A 10,000-nucleotide genomic window follows, 5' to 3' on the forward strand; every position below is an offset into this window, starting at 1 on the left:
ATAACTTTGAATTTGATCCATTCGTTGTAGGGCTTTTTTTTTCTGGTCTAAAGACAGAATGCAAGCGAAACTATGCAAATTCGCCCGTTTTCTCTATAGAAAATGGGCGAATTTTAAAATATCTAGGTCACGAAAGCAAAGGTTGAAGGATATACAAACCATTTTCTGCAATGTTTTCAACAGAAGCAAATAACAAATGTCACTAACTACCCAGGAAAAAGGACGATGCTACACAGTGTGGTTAGTCCACATTACTCCGTAAGAAACACAGAGTTGGCTTCCCGGTTTCCGTGGCGTATATATTCTTCCCTGGACGGGATGCCGGTCCGTCGCAAGATTACTCATTTTTACCACCTGAGTGGACTGAAGCAACGTGAAATGAAGTGTTTTGTTCAAGGACACAACGCATTGCAAAGCCACACTCTTGAGATCATCAGTTAAACACCCTAACCACGGAGTGGAGTTTATAAAAATTCACTGCATTGGACCACAACTATTATTTCTCTGAGGTTGATAGTTATTTTCTTTATTTTATTTTGTCTAGTGTGTGCGCGTGTGCGTTTGTGTGTGTTTATATGAGTGTATGCATGTGTGCACGAGCGCGCATAATAGGTTTATATTTCTTGATTCTTTAACTTGTTTTCAGACTGAGGTCGTACCACCTTTGAAAATTTTGGTCGAATGAATAGATCCTAGTACATTAAAAAAGAAATTAAGCCTTGTACATATTCTGTCGGTCATTATTGTCGAACCGTTAGTTTACGGGGATGTAAACACACCAACACCGGTTGTAAAGCGGTGGTTGGGGAGGAACACACACACACACATAGATAGATAGATAGATAGATAGATAGATAGATAGATAGATAGATAGATAGATAGATATACGACGTGCTTCTTTCAGTTTCCGTCTACCAAATCCACTCACAAGGCTTTGGTCAGCCTGAGGCTATAATAGAAGACACTTGCCCAAGATGCTTTCTACCACACAGCCACTCCTGCGTTTATGTAATTCACACACTAAACATATACTAAACAAGGTCAAGTTGAAATAATTTGTTTCGTCGTCAGAAATGGTTTCTCAAAACTGTTTTGCGAATCCAGTTCTATCGGGGATACTTCGAAGTATACAGCCGACATTAATATTGTGCGCGCGCGCATGCGCGTATGCATGTATGTCCATATGTATGTATGTATGTATGTATGTATATATATATATATATATATATATATATATATATATGTCAACACCCCCTCATAAGCTCATCCCACCACACCCCAACACACTCCTACTCTACCTTCCCACTCCACCCATGCCTTCCCCACCTCCCAACACCCTCACATCACACCACACCAATACCCTCGCATCACACCACGCACACACTACAACTGACCAACTGCTTTCTCCCTTCCCCATTTTCACACTACATACGTCAAGATCACCAGCATTCTATCTCCCACACACAGCCTCTCGTTCTTCGATCACCGTTTGTTATCTCCCCCTTTTCTTAGCTCTCCTGAAAAAAGAATTTCTAACTTCCGGTCAGACATTGTTATGATCAGCCATTATTATGATTGACCGTTGACTGGAAACTATTCAATTTTTTTTCTCCGTGTTTTTCTCCTTGTCTCCGTATTCTTTCTGTTGAAGAGCGTAGCTCGAAACGTCAAAGACTTTCCGTATTCCCGAGCGTCATACTAATACATCCTTTTGTTATTTACACCACCTGTCCTCGTCTGTTGTTGTTTTTTCGTATATTCTCCCCTATTATATATATATATATATATATATGTATAAAGAAAGAAAAGGATAAAGAGACCAATGGCAAAGTTAGAATTATATTTTATGGATAAAGTCTTACAGCTGTTTCAGGGAAATTCCAATGTATCCCTTCATCGGAAACGGTATGTATCCATTCTTCTACTATTTACATTGGATTTTCCCTGAAACAGCTGTAAGACTTTATCCATAAAATATAATTCTAACTTTGCCATTGGTCTCTTTATCCTTTTCTTTCTTTATACATACACACGCTAATACACGAACTATGTTATATTCCCCACTCATGTTGCTACAACGACATGGGCATAATTAGTCGGTATACAGCACTTACTTGGTATTACCTGTACCTTTAGGGTTTGGTTGACTCCAATACCCTTCATAACCTTTATATATATATATATATATATATATATATATATATATATATATATATATATTTATATATAAATAATACAAAGAATATATATGCATGTATACACACATATATGTACATACATCTACATGTGTATATAGATGCATATCAGGGTACAGGACGTTAGAAAAATGAACTACAGACAACGGAACGAACACATAGGAAAACAGATAGCTACTTGGAATTATTCCTTCATCAGCTGCCTCTATTCTAACTAGACGTTTCGAAATATATATATATATATATATATATATATATATATATATATATATATATATATATATGTGTGTGTGTGTTTATGCGTGTGTGTATCTGTGTCTGTATGCATGTATGTGTTTATATATGTAGATGTATGTTTGTGTTTGTGTTTATACACCTATATCTGTCTGGTTGTCTGCATGTGCTTTAGCGTTTGTGTGTGTGTATGCACGTATATCTGTGTGTGTGTGTGTGTATGCACGTATATCTGTGTGTGTGTGTGTGTGTGTGTGTGTGTGTGTGTGTGTGTGTGTGTGTAACTATTTAGGTTGAATACGTCAGGTTTGGAAAGAGAAGTTCGTGTAAAATTTGTTGAAGCAGAGCGAGCTCTAATTGTCGTCTGGCGATCACAATAATGTAGTTGAAGCACCCAGTGTAATGGTGACCTTTCACCTTAACTAACCTCCACGCATCACTTAACACAAGACTACGTTTAACTGTTTTGAACACTTTCACACTAGTAAATTAACCCAGAATGTTTGACTGACTTGTGAAAGACTGTGGTAGTGGTGCTGGCGGCAGAGGCAGCGACAGAGGTTGCTATAGCGGTGGTGGTGGTATGGTTGTGGTGGGAGGTATGGTTGTGATGGTGGTGGGAGCGGCGGCGATGGTAGTGGTGACGGTGGTAGTGGTGTTGGTGTTAGTGGTACTGGTAGTGTTGGAGGTAGTGGTGTTCTGTAGTGTTATTGGTGGGGTGACGGTGTGGTTTTTGCTATTTAGCCCCAGGTATGCCCTGAGCGAGGGAGACTTATGATTAAGGATGTTCCAGTTGTAACTATCCAGCCTTTGTTTTGTATAATTTTCCCTAAAACTGTTAAGTGTGAATTAAGAGGGGATTTCATTGCTATTTCTAGCATGGTCAAACAATGGTATAGAGTTTACTTCTTTTAGATGTGTGTGCGTGTTTGCGAATAATTGTGCACGTAGTCGCAGGGGTAGGTTTGAGCTTTGCTGCAACAAAAAAACTGCTTTCGTGTGTTCTCGTGGTGTTATGGGGGTCATTGTGTAAAGTGTCCAGGAGCTGTGTAATTTTGTATGTATGCGGTCTGCGATGGTATGAAGTGTTTTTGTTCTTTGTAGTTTATTGAGATTTGTTTGACAAGAGATTAGTGGGGAGTAGACAGATCAGAACTGCGTGATCAATGATGGATGTAATACGCTGGTTAATATTGTTTAACCAAATCTGATGCTGTCTAACAATCCTCTATAGAATGGGTGTGAATATACTAGCGTTGTAATGGTATAGAGTCTGTACCGTGTTGTGTTATAGTAACAAGATGTGATTGTGTAGAACATAGGCATATTTTGCCTATGGACCCGTTTGATTCCTATTTTATTCGGATGGACCCTCCTAATCATTCGATGTTTAAAAAATTCTATCATATTTTTATAATTTCATATTATTGGGAATTGTATAAAAAAATTGTTAAAATATTTTGTGTATTGTAGAAGTTTAAGCAATTTATTGCAGATAAATTTTAACAGCAAAAATCTTGTAGCAACCCCTCAGGGCCATATGGACCCCGTTTGAGAATCACTGGTATAGAGTGTGTTCAGTGTTGCATTATAGTACTGAAATGTGACTGTGTAAAATCTGTATTGTTTTAGCGGTGTTGTTGTAATCGGAGATACTATGTAGGATACATCAGTTCTATTACAATACTGGGTGATCGTTGACACCCAAAGAGGTCCTTGTCTTTGTCCCCATACAGTGAGAAAATATATTATACACTTATAAAGAATCACCCTGCAGAAAAATGCCACCTGGAGCGAACAGCCCCTTCTGTCCCTTTTTGCTTTGTTGATTCCATTGGAAAGTGATTATGTAATGAATACTGTATCATACATGTTATAGCATTAGGAGGTAACTGTGTAGAATATATAGTTATAGTATTTGGAGGTGTTACGTTGAGTGTATAATGTGCTAGTTCTGTTACAGTACTGGGAAGAGATTGTGTAGAATACGTATTGTGTAAGTTGTTGTGATATCATTAGGACATAATTATATATGCTATATTCCGTTTGTTCTCTTGTGTATTGGTTTGTTATCCTAATTTGTAAAGGCCTCCCGCTCATTTTAGTTAACATATTGTTTTCTCATGTTGACAGGAGATTCCTTCGGATGTGAGTAGTGGTGTAGCTACAGTTTGTACCGCTGTAACGATTGTATGTAGCAAATAACTGAGAGGAAGAAAATTATTATTAATTGAAACGGCCCTTTATTTTCATCGTTACAATGTAAGATACAACTTCTTCGAGTCATTGTACTCAAATCATTTTTAGTTCTCTTGTCCATTCTGTAAGTAGTTAAATTCATCTTTTGCTGACTGCTAGAAGATGTGTGAAAAACGAAGAGAGAGAAAGAGTAAAAGAGTCGACCTCTCTGGGCTGACAAGTAAAGAAAGTGAAAGTTGTATTGTCGTGCGCAGACAAACCATACGTGAAGTGAGAAACAGATAAATGTGCTCTCCTAGCGATAGGGCCAAGTGAAGAGGTAGAACCTATTCTCGGTTTCGTATTTATATTTTTTTCTAATTAAATTAGGTCAGTTTAGACAAAAGATTTTCCGTCTCTTATCTGCCTGAATGTTAACTTAAACAATAGTTGACTCTCATGAATTTCCAAGTGCAAAATGCGAGAACAATAGGAAGGAAACTAGTAGAAAAATGTAGGCTGGGTTTCGAATCTTGGATAAGAATCTAGGAAGCTATTCGTTACCCCACCATTTGCAGTCCTCAAGTTTTTCTTTCTTCCCTCACCCTTCCGCAAAAAGTACACATAAATACATATGTAAAGTGCTACCCTTCAAAAATTTAGCCCGGGGCAGCCCGCTTTCCTCGCCCATTTTTAGCTATTATGTAGGTGATCACCGGAGGACCTATTTTACTATAGTTGTATTAAAGTGCGCCATTGTTAGGTACTCAATTTGTAGTTCATTTAATTCCTTTTATTTCTCTCATAACCTTTTTTTATCCCAATGGTTATCATTGTTTATTCATAGCTCACATTTTTGCCACATCTATCTATAAATACTTTTATTTCGAAATGTTTTTCTTTCTGTTTCTATAATAGATATGTACCTGGCTTCATGCCCTGAAATATTAATTAATAATAGTACGTGATTCCTTTCTCAGGCCTTTTATAAATAGAGCTACCCAGTCAATTGACCAATATCTCTCTGTTGCTATACAAAGCCCAGTAATGGAGCCTCTACGTGGTCACTCAACCTGTTAAAAATAGCAGTCACTCCTAGTTCAATATATTTCCAAAATCTTAAAAGGGGAAGATGACATTGAATATTATACTCCTAGATAAACACAATGTTTGGAAGAAAAGATGGGATGGCGATAGTTTGAATGCCTTTCATCATAATTTTGTTTGATCAGGTCTAAACTGTTACAGTCTGGCCTGCTAACGTGGGTGCCTCTAAATGTCCATTTGACCTGCCAGAAAGAACAGCCAACTATCCCACAAATCACTCTCTCTTGCCTTGAAGGAAGGCCACTTTTGATTAGGCATGGAAACTTTTTTCGAGAAGCAAGCTGCATGAGACATGGATCGTCATCAGGTGGGCCGTACTACTAAAAAACAATTGAAGGCAACCTATTGTTAGGCATTCCATTCAGAAAGTCCGACAAGCTGCATGTTACCCACGACTACTTTAGACAATGCAAGTTGACAGAAAATAAGATGGGATGGTAACGGTAGGAAAGGTTTCTATCCATTGTCTGCTCAATGAAAGCTGATTTAGGGCTAAACATCATCATCATCATCATCATCATCATCAACAACAACAACAACAACAACAACAACAACAACAACAACAACAACAACAACCAAACTCTGAAGACACTTGTAATGATTTACGACGTTGATAAAAAGAAGGATGCAGTCCGAAACTCAGCCTTTCTTCCCAACATACGAACTTATCTTATTTCACGAATGGTTTCAGGAATATTTTAGTGCCATAGTTTGTTTTATTTTTTAAAGACATCTGACTACCGAATTGTACCTGTGTATGGAACTCTGCTTCATCTGATACTAAATAACCAATGAACGTCAATTATTCCATCACATGCTCCGCATAGTCGACATGTATCACGATTGCTAATTGTTACATATGAGTATTTATAACTTGGATGTCTTATTCACCATGTAATTTCAGCCGAACTTCAAGTAATCGTTAATCAATGATTAGAAACTAATTAAAAAATAAACTTGAAGGGCCTTTAAATCACGAGTAGCATTATCGAAGTTTATGCTATGATCCTTGCGCTGCTTTTGAGCACTGATCGTCCGGTAAGAATTTAATTCCAAAATCTAAGCAGAATCAAGAAATTTAAAGTTAAAATTTGATTCCGAACTTGTTCTATGATTTTGTGTGTGTGTGTGTGTGTGTGTGTGTGTGTGTGTGTGTGTGTGTGTGTGTGTGTGTGTGTGTGTGTGTGTTGCGTCTTCGAACTGCATGTATTTTGTTTTTATCTGGTTCATTTTAAGGCCAACTGCTGACCTGGGTGTCCAGCTCTGTAAGCATAATCTGAAGTTGATCTGTGGTTTCGGCGATGATTACGATGTCATCTGCGAATCGGAGATGTCTTAGTAGCATGGCGCTGATGTTCACGCAATCCAATCAATGTCTAATGAATATTTCCAGACATGTGGTGAAGAACTTTGTGTAGATGGTATCTCCTTGTTTGATACCCTTCTCAATTGGAACTTCAAAATTTTTTCCGGGTTGCGATAACAGAGTTATTGTGTTGTTAACTAAATTCGTTCGTTTTTTAATCATTTATTTCAACCCTTATCAATGATTTTTACAATTCAGTCAATAGTACATATTCTCTTTCATTGTTCACGACTTCTTACCAACGTTCCACTAGCTTGTTAATTCCTTCCTCACATTTCCAGCTCCAACGGTTAAACGACAAGCTTCGCTAATTGTTGCAGAGCGATCTAAAACTGTGATTATCTGAAAAAGCTATATCAAGAGTATACCAGGAGAATACAGTGGGTGAGGTATAACATCCCAACCGAGCTCGCGAATAGCATTCTGAGTTAAAATAGCGACTTAGGGGCGAGCGTTGTCGTGTTGAAAAAGCACACTGTATCGCCGGGTCGTTTAAGCTGGGTGGCCTCGCTGACTCGGTGCATTTGCTGGACGTAAAGTTCTGCATTGATCGCATGATTGTTTGCGAGCATTTCGTAGTGGATTAGCCATTCCCAATCCCAACAACGCAGATTATTGTTCTGCGTGGATGCAGCTCTTGCTTGGTTCGAGATGTTGCATGCTTATAAGGACTCAGCCATTCTTTCCTCTGCTTCATATTGACATAAAGACACCATTTTACATGATCGTGGATGATGCGGTAAGAAATCTCTAAATGTGTTTTCGAGTAACCCGATATCGAGTGAGCAAACTGGCAGCGATAAAGGAGCGTTGAAGTTTGTCTCTTTCGTTCGGACCATGTGATATCTATGCACCGAGTTTTTGGATCTTACCCATCGACTGAAGGTGTCGGGCGACGATACCATGAGAGCATGGGCTAATTTCCGAGTGGATTGGCATAGATCCTCGGGGATCTATGCCAATCCACTCGATTCTCATTGAACTGAACAGGTCGAATTGGACGCGGAGAGTATTTAAGTTGAATTTCCTCTCTTTGAAGGGTTAAAACAATTTCTGTGCAGTTCTCTCAGTAATAGCGCCTTCGCTCAACACGGTATAAACGTCGACGAAAGCGATGAACAGCGGCAGCTTTTATTCTTTCGTTCGTTCTATAAGTTGTGCTAGAATGAATATGTGGTCCATCGTACTGTAGTTATTACGAAAATTTGCTCCATCGGCTGCTGGTCATCGAAATGTTTCGATAGTCTGTTGACTATGAACTTTGTAAATCGCTTATTGAGGTGAGACAAGAGACTTAAAGGGCGATAGTTTCTAAAATCTTTATCCCCCTCCTTATGAAGTAAGACTGTATTCAACACCTTCCATGGCGAGAGTATTTTATCCGGCTTCAGATAGCGATTTAAAAGTTGAACGAGGATTTTCCACAGCGAAGGAATACTTCAGTATTTTCCTAAATAGGAGCTCCATTGCAGCGGAAGATTTTCTTAGAAGAGTGCCTTAACATCCTCCTCAACCATGGATCCTCCAGCTTTTCAAGAATTCAGAGATGCTTTCAAATATATGAAACCAAGGAAGTCACCTAGCCCAGACAATATCCCTCTTGAACTTATTCAAAATGGTAACTAGTTTTTAAGAACAAGGCTAATCAACCTCGTCCTAAGAATGTGGGGAACCCAAATAGTACTTGAAGATCTAAAGAATGCCCTCATCGTTAACGTTACAATGGAGATCGCAGCATTTGCAGGAATTAATGTGGCATATCTTTCTTCTCCAGCCTTGGGAAAATCGTCGCCAGAATACTGTTCAACCGTCTCCGAGTTATCTCGGAAAAAGTGTTCCCGAAATCTTAGTGTGGATTTTGAGTCTGAAGTGGAACAATTGACATGGTATTCTGTGCAAAAGAGCTTTAGAAAAATGCAGAGAACAACTTAAAGTTTTCTTGCTGGCCTTCTATGATCTCGAAAAGGCTTTCAGCTCCGTACTACGTACAGATATGTGGATAGTCCTAAAGTGATTCGGTTACCTTGGCTATTTTGTATCCTTCATTCGAGTCCTCTACGATAGCATGACTGGACGGATGATATATCAGAACAGCTTGTTAGAAAATTTCTCGACCACCAACGGCTTAAAGCAGGGATGTGTACTTACCCCAATCTTGTTTTTCCTGTATTTTGTGGCTAAGCCATACGAAATTCTGCCTAACAATCGTAACGTAGGGATCAAGTACCACTTCGATGGATCCTACAGTCTGTTCGGATTTTGATCACAAAGACTAGCCAACAGCATTCGTGTCGCTAAACCGCGGTACGCTGGCGACAATGCCTCACCAGCTGACTCACCAGGTGAAATTAAGGAATCGATCAGCAACTTCAAAGATGTATATAATAGCTTCAATCTGACAATCAACGTCCAGAAGACCAAAATATTTGCATAACCTCCAGACTCAGTCGTAAATTTCAATGTCACCATCTCCATTGGAACATGTAAACCAGTTTCCTAGACTTGGAAACATCATCTCTACACAACTTAACTCTGAGAAAGACGTCGAAACAGGATCCGAGCAGTTCATATCGGTTCTGAAAGGTCTTTTTAGCATATCTTCAGAAACAAGAACTTGAAACAACAGATCAAGCTCGTGGTGTATCGAGCCGTGTTTGTTTCCATCTTATCCTACGCTTTGTATTGCCGAGACATTCGAAAACTGGATTAATTTCATCGACAAAATCTGCGATCAGTTATGGGAAGACTATGTTAATAATCTTGGACTCCTTGTACTGGCCAAAGCCAACAACATCAAACATCATCAAACATCGCCTCAAATGAGCAGCTCATGTCCACCACAAGATTAACGCCAAAATGTCTCATCAAATCCTTTATAGCGAAACTGAGCTCTGGTAAGAGATTACACAGCTGACCCATG

At 38.9% G+C, this 10,000-nt stretch overlaps 1 long non-coding RNA gene across 3 annotated transcripts in view; it reads left to right on the forward strand.

Annotated features, from left to right (window-relative positions):
- The first annotated feature begins 9,881 nt into the window (after window positions 1-9,881).
- Window positions 9,882-10,000, forward strand: part of LOC149131668 (uncharacterized) — an 80,505-nt gene continuing 80,386 nt past the window's right edge. For all 3 annotated transcript variants that reach the window (XR_016237638.1, XR_016237639.1, XR_016237640.1), the window contains exon 1: window positions 9,882-10,000. This exon is cut by the window's right edge and continues 355 nt beyond it. This is a non-coding gene — a long non-coding RNA (uncharacterized LOC149131668).

This window comes from Octopus bimaculoides, chromosome 20 (genome assembly GCF_046866305.1).
Source record: "Octopus bimaculoides isolate indiv1 chromosome 20, ASM4686630v1, whole genome shotgun sequence".
NCBI classification, from domain to species: domain Eukaryota; kingdom Metazoa; phylum Mollusca; class Cephalopoda; order Octopoda; family Octopodidae; genus Octopus; species Octopus bimaculoides.